Source organism: Rosa chinensis, chromosome 2 (assembly GCF_002994745.2).
Source record: "Rosa chinensis cultivar Old Blush chromosome 2, RchiOBHm-V2, whole genome shotgun sequence".
NCBI classification, from domain to species: domain Eukaryota; kingdom Viridiplantae; phylum Streptophyta; class Magnoliopsida; order Rosales; family Rosaceae; genus Rosa; species Rosa chinensis.
Window position 1 is genome coordinate 78,032,532 of NC_037089.1, and position 9,752 is coordinate 78,042,283.

The following is a 9,752-nucleotide window of genomic DNA, read 5'->3' on the forward strand; positions in this document are numbered from 1 at the left end:
CACTCTTCTTGATCGAACATATAGACATCATACCTCCCCCTGATGTCAAGTTCTCCCCTGAATTCTACAATTATGGGAGTTCGGATAACTTTCTTAATCCGATGCTCTTCACATATTTCTCGAATGTGGATTTAGGTAACAACTTGGTAAACAAGTCCGCTACATTATCCTCTGAACGGATTTGATTCACTTCAATATTTAGAAGTGTTTGTTGATAGCCGCATTTTAATGTGATATTTTAAATGTTAATTCCTCACATTTTGCTTAGTTATTCCTTAACGAATCGATTTTTAACTTAATTTCTATTTTTAGGTACATTGGAGTAGATGAAGAAGAAATGAGTGTTACGTCCATAATTACCTAGAAATGATGGAGAAGAATGAAAATGCACTAAAAAGTCAACCTTGAATATTTTCTTACTCCGGCTAGGAGAATCAGAGCCAAACAAAGAAGAAGGAGCGGCCGCCTGACCAAATGAACTTCAAATGAGCTGAAACCTTCCAGATCCATTCTAGACACCCAAAGGATCATTTCTTATGAAGAGTGCCAGAGAAAAATATGAGTGGAAGGCCTTCAAACAATCAGCCCAATTTTCTACAGAAGCAAAACCGAAAAACTGGACCTGTAAGAGGTCCAGCAGCATTTCCGGCCCAACCACATGGATTGAAGCTCTGAAAATTTGTCAGGATGATCTACACTCATAGAGGAACATTTGATATGAAGAAATCGGAGGCCCAATATGAAGTTTTGATGGAGAAATAATTGAAGGAATAAAGGGGCAGAAATTCACCTCTAAATCTGCTAACAAACTTTGTCAAACTTAGAGAGGAAAATCATTCCTAATTGAGAAAAAGATAACCAAGTTGCAAGCAAGTGGAAAATCTTGAGGAGGAAAATCAATTCAAGTTAAACAAGTGATAAACAAGTGGGAAGATTTTTTTTACAAATTTGTCTAACATATCTAGCCCTTCATTTATGTTCATCTCCACCCTCCATTCATCATTTTTTGGGCTATAAATACACTTCTCCTCTCACTCTCAAAATACCAATTCCTTCATCCATTCCATCTTCTTTGTCTCTCCATTTCCTTTCCATTTTCTCTCATCCTCTAGTGCATTCAACGTTTCAAGCAAGGGAGAAGAAGAAGAAGAAGAAGGAGCCGTGAGCATCATCATCCATCCTCCACCTTGAAGCTTACTTTCGAGATTCAAGAATCCATAACGTTTCATCCTTCATCCCCATCTCCATCTCACGGTGTAATTCAACCTCTTTCTTTGTAATCTTGCTTAGTTTCGTGAGAATTGTTTTTAGTTGACATTTATGTTTGAACAAGGTTTATATTCTGAAATTTTATGATTGAATAAAGAATTTCGATTCTTATGTTGTGATTCCAAAGTTGCTTATGTGTGATTGTTCGATTGAATTTGCTTTATAGATATCTTTTGTATTTTAATCTTATGTGGTTCGAAACACTTAGGGTTTTGATATGAATGGTGCTAGGTTTAAGAACATGAAATCGACTTTTCGTTTTGTGTAAACTTGAATCAAAGTAGTAAAGGTTTTGGACAAAAATCGAATTCAATAGAAGAGGATTGCAATTAGGTGAACTTATTCATACTAAGTTGTACACTTGAGTTGATAGCCTTTCTATGTGTTTCATGCGTTGAACATGTCATGATTGACTAGCTTTCTAGGGCTTGATTACATGTTTGATAGGATTAGTCTATGTGCTTTCACTTAGATTAATTAGCATTGAAAAGTAAAATGTCACACCCCGAATTTTGAAATAAGGATTCAAATCCGGAACATGACTAATAACAATACAAACAACGTTCTGAATTTTTCTCTCAGAAACAACCACTAGTTACACCTCTTAATATTACATAAACCAAATCCTCAAGCTACTTATTACAGCACACTCTCACCAAATCGAATTGTAAAACTCAATGAGTATAATTCTCCTCACAAAACAAATGCTGTAAATCTAATACTAATTCTCTAAACTGCACGATCACTGCCCTGATTCTCCTGACCTGTGAGATTACCCGCTACACAATTTGAATAGTGTACCGGGATTGCAACAACACCAAACCCGATAAGCTTTTTGCAAAGCTCGTGAGTAAACAAGAAAGAACTGTTGATTATTTAAATTACAATTATTATAACTCAAGTAAACAATCAACACACTCACAAGGTAACTCCAAAAATCATATAAACACAAAAGTATGTATTTTTCGATACTCACTTTTAAAACTCAATCAACAAATATTGCATCATTAATATAAATAACATTAAAGCAATGCATGCTTGATTTTCTTTTTACCAACACCTTCACATATTCAAAATATATCATGGATAGATATTTGATCAATTTCACTTAACACCTTCACATATTTCAAATATATCATAGATAGATATTTGATCAATTTCAGTCTTTTTAGTGAATTTTCAGATTAACTGGTAACAAATCATAAATCCACGTGTTAGGGTCCAACGTACTATACCCAAAACACGGGAAAACCAGGTTGACTGGTAACATATCATAAATCCACATGCTAGGGTCCAACGTACTATACCAAAGCATGGGACAGCCATCAGCATACCAAGGACACTACCAAAGTATGTATACTCAAAGTAAGCAACCTTCCTAAGAGTATAATAGTGCACTATCTGTAGGGACTAGGGCCCAAGGCTAACTTCCACATAACACCAAAACACATTTACCAGTAATTCACTTAAGCACGGGGTAGTAGATAACACCCGGCTTCACAATTGTACTTCTCAGACATAACCAATTTCTCAACATACAATCTTTATAAATTTTAGATTGTATAAATGTGTATAAATGTATATGTACACCCATATAAAGAGACATATTATTTCAAGGCAAATCTTTACTTCTTAAAATAATTTCCACATATTCATAATTGGCCATATAAAATAGCTTTCACATCACATGATCAACATTTCATTATTCAACAATTAAATGAGAGATTAATAGCTTGAATAATATCCAATTCATTCTCAATCATTTCATCATACCAATCACACATCAATCAACATATATATTTCACGTAAATATATATATACGTAATCATCCGCTCAGGAATGACCACTAATACCAACTATAGTTCAAGTATAGAAACCGTGAAATTCATTTGTATAATAAAATCATTTTACTTACCTATGGACCGTAGTTGATCAAGTCCATATGATTTAAAACAAATATTTATTCCATAAATATTTTCACACAATTACGACAAAATAAAGTAATTAAATTTATTCGGTTCGTAATATGAACCACGTGAGGTTTACTCACCTCTAATCCCGCTGCGTCTTCAATTTCACAAAAACACGTCAAAACCGCTCACCAAGGAAGACCGTCAATCACCTAAATCCAATATGACCATAACTTAGCCAACCAACTCATAAATAAAAATAAAGACGATCCAACGGTCGGATTCTAAGATAAAGACGATCCAACGGTCGGATTCGAAAATAAAGATGATCCAACGGTCGGATCCTCACGGATCGCCCTTAGGATCATCCTCCAAAATTATCATGAAGATCCAACGGTCGGATCTTCCTAAATCGTCCTTATAAACATCTCCACAAAATTTCATGAAAATCCGACGGTCGGATTCTCACGAATCGCCTTCCGAATCACTATTTCACAAATATACGAAGATCCAACGGTCGGATCTTCGCCCGTGACCTCACAAAGTCATCGGGACAGTCATACGATCAATATATTAAAATTTGAAGTAAAACTGATGGTCTGATCTTCACAGATCGTAAACCGAAGATAAAACGTAAAACCGTTAAAACGTAAAACCACTATTTATCCACTTTTTCTAAAATAACCATGTGATATATCAAAACGCTCGTATGGATGCGTAGATCATCGCCTAGATAATGAAAACTCAAAAAAAGGTCCGACGCGCCGCCACAATCGGTGGTCAGACGGCGGTCAACGCGGCGGTCAACCACCTCCGATGCAAAAGTTTTCAACCACAAACTTCTTCAAAATAAAAGGGTGATCAACTTTCATAAGTCATAACTAGCACAAAGTCTGAAAATGAACGGAAGTAGGAGAAATTACCTAAAACAGTCATGATGGCCGGAAAATTTCCAGAAACGCGCGAAATTTGCAGAAACCGTCCAACCGATTTTTCCACGTAAAAACTTCATCTTTTGGCCTCTATTCCTTCTGGAGAGTTGTTAAGAACATCAAGGCGAACTCACTGGTTCAAGAATCACTCAAAACGAAGCTCTACAGCTCGAGATATCACGATCGAAAGCTTCGGTAGCCGGAAAAATTCCAGAATCCGGCGAGTTTGAATTCCGACGTAAAAACGTCAACAACTCACTTCGATCTCTTCATGAAAGTTTTTTAGAACTTCAATATGAGTTCACCAGCGCAAGAATCACAAGAAATGATGGTCTGTAGCTCAAGATATCGCGATCGAAAGGTTTTGGTTTTCGATGGAAAACCGGCGGAGCTCCGACGAACGTGAAACCGGTTACTCCAGATGCGATCCTTCTGGTATGATGATCAGCAGGTTGAGGCGAGTTCATAGATCTAAGGATCAGAAGTTTTGGTGGCCGGAGCTAGGAGAAAACCGGCGTTGACTCAAATCGAACTCAAATCGAAACGAGCTTGCCGCCGCCGCTACAGGCCTTACCACCGTGAAAGGCTGCCACAGACGGCCTCAGAGGAGTGAGGTGAAGCTGCTGGACGTGGTTGATCGTCCAGAGGTGGCCGGAAGAGGAAGATAGACGCCGGCGAAGGAAGAGGCCGACGCGGCTCGAGAGAGAGAAAAAGAAACTGAGTTTCTAAAATGGGAAAGAAAAGAAATATTTTGGGAAATTTTCTGAAAATGGAAGCTTTATATAAAACTGGAAACTTTTTCGAAAAATTATAATTAATTCCTACGAACTCCGAATATTACGTTCCACATATGCACGCGATTGTATCGACGAGCTCTACAACTTTCATGAAGGAAATTTTCCCAAATTCGGTACGTATAAAAAAGTCACTTTTTGAGACCCCCTAAATAACGTTCGTTTTCGAAAATAAAATCGTTCGAACTACTTCCACAACTTCTCCAAGTTTCGTACTCGCTCCTAATACCGAGAAATCAATTATAAAAATCCACGGAATTTAATTTGGATTTTTCGGGATATTACATAAAATATGGGAAATCGTTTGCTTTCGAATGTTTCACATGATCAACTCCTTTCACATGACTCGGAAGAACAATGTAGGGTTAATTCGAATTCAATGATAAACTAGGGTTTAATCTTTGTTTCTTATGTTTCATTCTTGTACATGTGTTTTTATATTTTCTTTATTTTAATTTTCAATTCTTTAATTCTTAAAACCCCCCCTTATTTTTGTTCACTTGTATATATTTATTCTTTATTTTATTTCTGTAAATAATACTTTTCTTTATTTGTTACACAATTACAGGTGTACCCTCAATCCCCGGAATAGAACGATCCCTATTTACTTATATTACTAACGACATTTCAGGGTTAAATTGCGCGCTTGCTTTGAGCGCATCATTTGTGTTGCTGATTGTAAAAGAACTTAGGAGATATATGCTTGGTGTTGTCGCCCTTGATGAAACCTAACTTCATTTGCTCAATACAAGCTGCATTATCTTCATAAATGCATGTAGGTTCATCTGTGGTAGACTTCAAACCATAAGTTCCTAGAATGTGTCTAACTACAGACCTTAGCCATATGCATTCTCGCACGGCTTCATGTAGAGCGATAATCTCTGCATGATTTGAGGAAGTAGCAATAAGGGTCTGCTTTGTAGACCTCCAAGATATCGCAGTGCTTCCCATGGTAAAGACATAACCCGTTTGAGAGCGACCTTTGTGAGGGTCAGAGAGATACTCTGCATCAGCAAAACCCATCAAAACATCGTTGTCATTTTGATGGAAGGGAGGAGGAGCACGGAAGGTGGCGTTTTGCCTTGTGGAGTTCGATCCCACACTTCCGTTATTTCTTTTCTCTCTGTAGGGATAGAACAAGCCCATATCAATCGTACCTCTCAAGTATCGAAAGATTGTCTTTATGCCAATCCAATGGTGGCGTGTTGGCGCAGAACTGTGTCGAGCTAACAAGTTCATTGCAAATGAGATGTCCGGTCTTGTGCATTGAGCTAAGTACAATAATGAGCCTATTGCACTTAGATAGGGCACTTCAGCCTCTAATAAGTCTTCGTCCTCATCCCTTGGAAGAAATGATCTTTTTCAGGCTCGTACTCACAGGCTTTGCTTTATCTTTATTAAAGCACCTTAATAATTTTTTAGTATATGCTGACTGATGGATCAGAATCCCATCACTATGGTGCTCCAGTTCTAGTCCGAGGTAAAACCGTGTTTTCCCAAGATCTTTCATCTCAAATTCGGATTTCAATTACTTAGCAGTTTCCTTTAACTCATCTAGAGTTCCAATTAGGTTCATGTCATCGACACAAACTGCTACAATTGAAAATCCGGAACTTGTCCTCTTTATAAACACTCATGGGCATATTTCATTGTTGACATATCCATTCCCAATCAAGTAGTCACTTAGACGGTTATACCACATCCGTCCGGATTGGTTCAATCCATATAGTGAGCGTCTCAATCTTATTGAAAATGCGCTCCGTGGTTTAGAGTCACTTGACTTGGGTAATTGAAGTCCATCTAAAACCTCCATATATATATATATATATATATATATATATATATATCTGAATCTATATCCCCATAGAGATATGCTGTAATCACATCCATAAGCTGCATGTCAAGTTTTTTGGAAACTGCCAAACTAACAAGCTAGCGGAACGTTATAACTTCCATTACGGGAGAATATGTCTCCTCGTAGTCGATTCCAGGGTGTTGTGAGAAACCTTGAGCCACAAGGCGGGCTTTGTATCTAACAACCTCATTTTTCTTATTACGCTTTCTAACAAAGACCCATTTATGACCAACAGGCTTTATACTTGGGGGTGTCAGAGTTATAGGCCCAAATACCTGTCTCTTTGTTAATGAATCCAGTTCAACTTAGATCGCATCTTTCCATTTAGGCCAGTCTGCTCTTCATTGATATTCCTCAACGGAGTGAGGTTCGATATCATCGTGTTCTATAATTCCTTGAGCAATAGAATATGCAAACGTATCATCAAAGATAATAGAATCTCGATTCAACGTCTCATGTACACTAGTGTAATTCATGGAGATCTCCCTATTCACTGGAATTGGTTCTAACATTGGAGCGTCCCCCAATGATGTCTCTTGGACATAACCATAATCTGGAATATCTTCATGAAACAGGTTATTTATGTCGATGATTAATGGATCTTTCTGTTCCAAACTCGCTTTCTTTCTCGGGTGAGAATCTATCGAACCTTTGGGCCTCCCAAATTTCCTTGCTGGGAGCTCGGCCTGAGCCACATTGCCATCACTATTAGTGGTAGAGGCACCATGCCCAATACCCCTAGGGGTGGTGCCATGTCCATGATTTTTAGGGACATCAATCCTTGCAGGCACGTTTGTAGCAGGTATATGTGATCTTGTCATTTTAACGATATCAGAAAACGCATCAGGCATAAAGTCTGCTACGTTCTGAAGATCGAGAATTCTCCACACTTCAATTTCGGACTATATGGTTCGGGGATCAAGATGAGACAAAGTGGGGACAGACCACGACAATTCATGTCGTTCCTGTTGAACATTATTGTTCCTATCTCCCCCTAACGACGGGAAGATTGTCTCATCAAAGTGACAATCCTCAAATCTAGCGGTAAGTAGATTGCCTGTCAAGGGTTCTAAGTAGCGGATAATGGTTGGAGAGTCATATCCAACATAAATGCCTAATCGTCTTTGAGGACCCATTTTGGTTCGCTGTGGCAGCGCAATTCGCACATAAACTGTACACCCAAATATGCACAAGTGTGAGACATCAGGCTCATATCAAGTAACCATCTGGGATGCAGAAAAGGGTTGAGTGGCAGTAAACCTCTGAAGAATGAGCACAGTTGCATGCAATATTGCATAGCCCCAAGCAAAAACAGGGAGATTGGTGCGCATAACCAATGCTCTAGCGACCATTTGAAGTCTTTTAATGGCAGCTTCTGCGAGACCATTTTGGGTGTGAACATGAGGAACAGGGTGTTCAACCTCAATCTCAATGGACATGCAATAGTCATCAAACGTTTTTTATGTAAACTCTCCAGCATTGTCAAGACGAATTGACTTAATGGGACGATCAGGGTGGTGAGCCCTTAATTTAATGATTTGTGCTAGGAGTTTAGCAAATGCAGCATTTCTTGTGGACAATAGCATGACATGTGACCATCGTGTCGATGCATCAACTAACACCATAAAATATCTAAACGGTCCGCAAGTTGGTTGAATAGGTCTACAAATATCACCTTGGATTCTTTGTAAGAATGAAATATTTTCTTTAATGTTCTTTGCATAGGATGATCTCGATCCTAATTTTGCTAAAGAGCAGGCTTTGCAAAGCGAAAGATGGGCTTTAGAATCAACCAGGGAAGTATCCGGTTGAGCCACGAAGTCACAATTGACTTTAAAAGTAGAAAAAGGAACCAAGGAGGTATTGGTGTCGTCAATACCACTTTTGGGTCGCAGGGGGTAGGCGGCGCTAGCCCTACCTTGGATCGAATTTTGGTTCTTACTTCTTTTCGTTTTGAAAGATGGATGTCCGTGTGAAGTCTTTAATATACGGATTATCATATCACGACGTGGGTGTCCCAAACGGTCATGCCAAGGCCTATATGTGTCAGAATCCCATAAGTCATCTTTCATGACATGGTTGGATTCAATAATTCGAATAGTGGTTGCATACAACCCACTAGATCGACACATAAGTTTCTCTAATACTCGTTTATGTCCGTAGTCATTAGAGGTGATGCAAAGGAACTCTTGTCCATTCTCACAATGTGTTTTCACATGAAAACCTTTGGCTCTTATATCTTTAAAACTGAATAGGGTTCTTCCAGTCCTAGGAGCATATAGAGCTTCGGTGACATTAATACTTGTGCCATTTAGCAACATAAATTTAGCTGGTCCTCGACCATGAATCAATTGTGATGGTCCAGCCATCATAGTCACAAAAGATCGACTAGGCGTCATCCATAGAAATAGTTGCCTATGTCGCAATATAGTCTGTGTGGTGCCACTATCAACAAGGCATTCCGACTCTCCAGGCAACATACTGAAAAATAATAAAGTTCGAAATTAAAACATGTCCATGACATCGAATAATAATACGATACTTTATTAGTAAAGATAGCCAATGATTACATCAAATGTCCCAAAAAGTCTAATACAAAATAAAATCAAACTAAAACACATTGTAGTCACTCTATCCGTTTGGTAACTCCAATCAAATATGATCAGGAAAGTAGAGAGAGATGTTAGTGGAGCGAGACTCTCTTAAGTACCATTAATCTCAATGAATTTCCTAGACATTATATTTCATTGGGTGCACCACATAAGAAAGAGTTTAATACAATTGTCATTTATTGGCTAAGGCATATTGCCATTACAAAAATTCTTGGAAAATAAAGGGACTAATCTAATCAAAGTCTGCGGCATCCTTGTGCACTTCATGGTCAGCTTTGAAGTCCTCTATGGTGAGATGGATGTCTCCACCATTTTCTTCTTCTTCTGCAAGGTACACTTCTTGCTCCCTCAGGTCCCTGTATGCCATATATCTTGAAGCT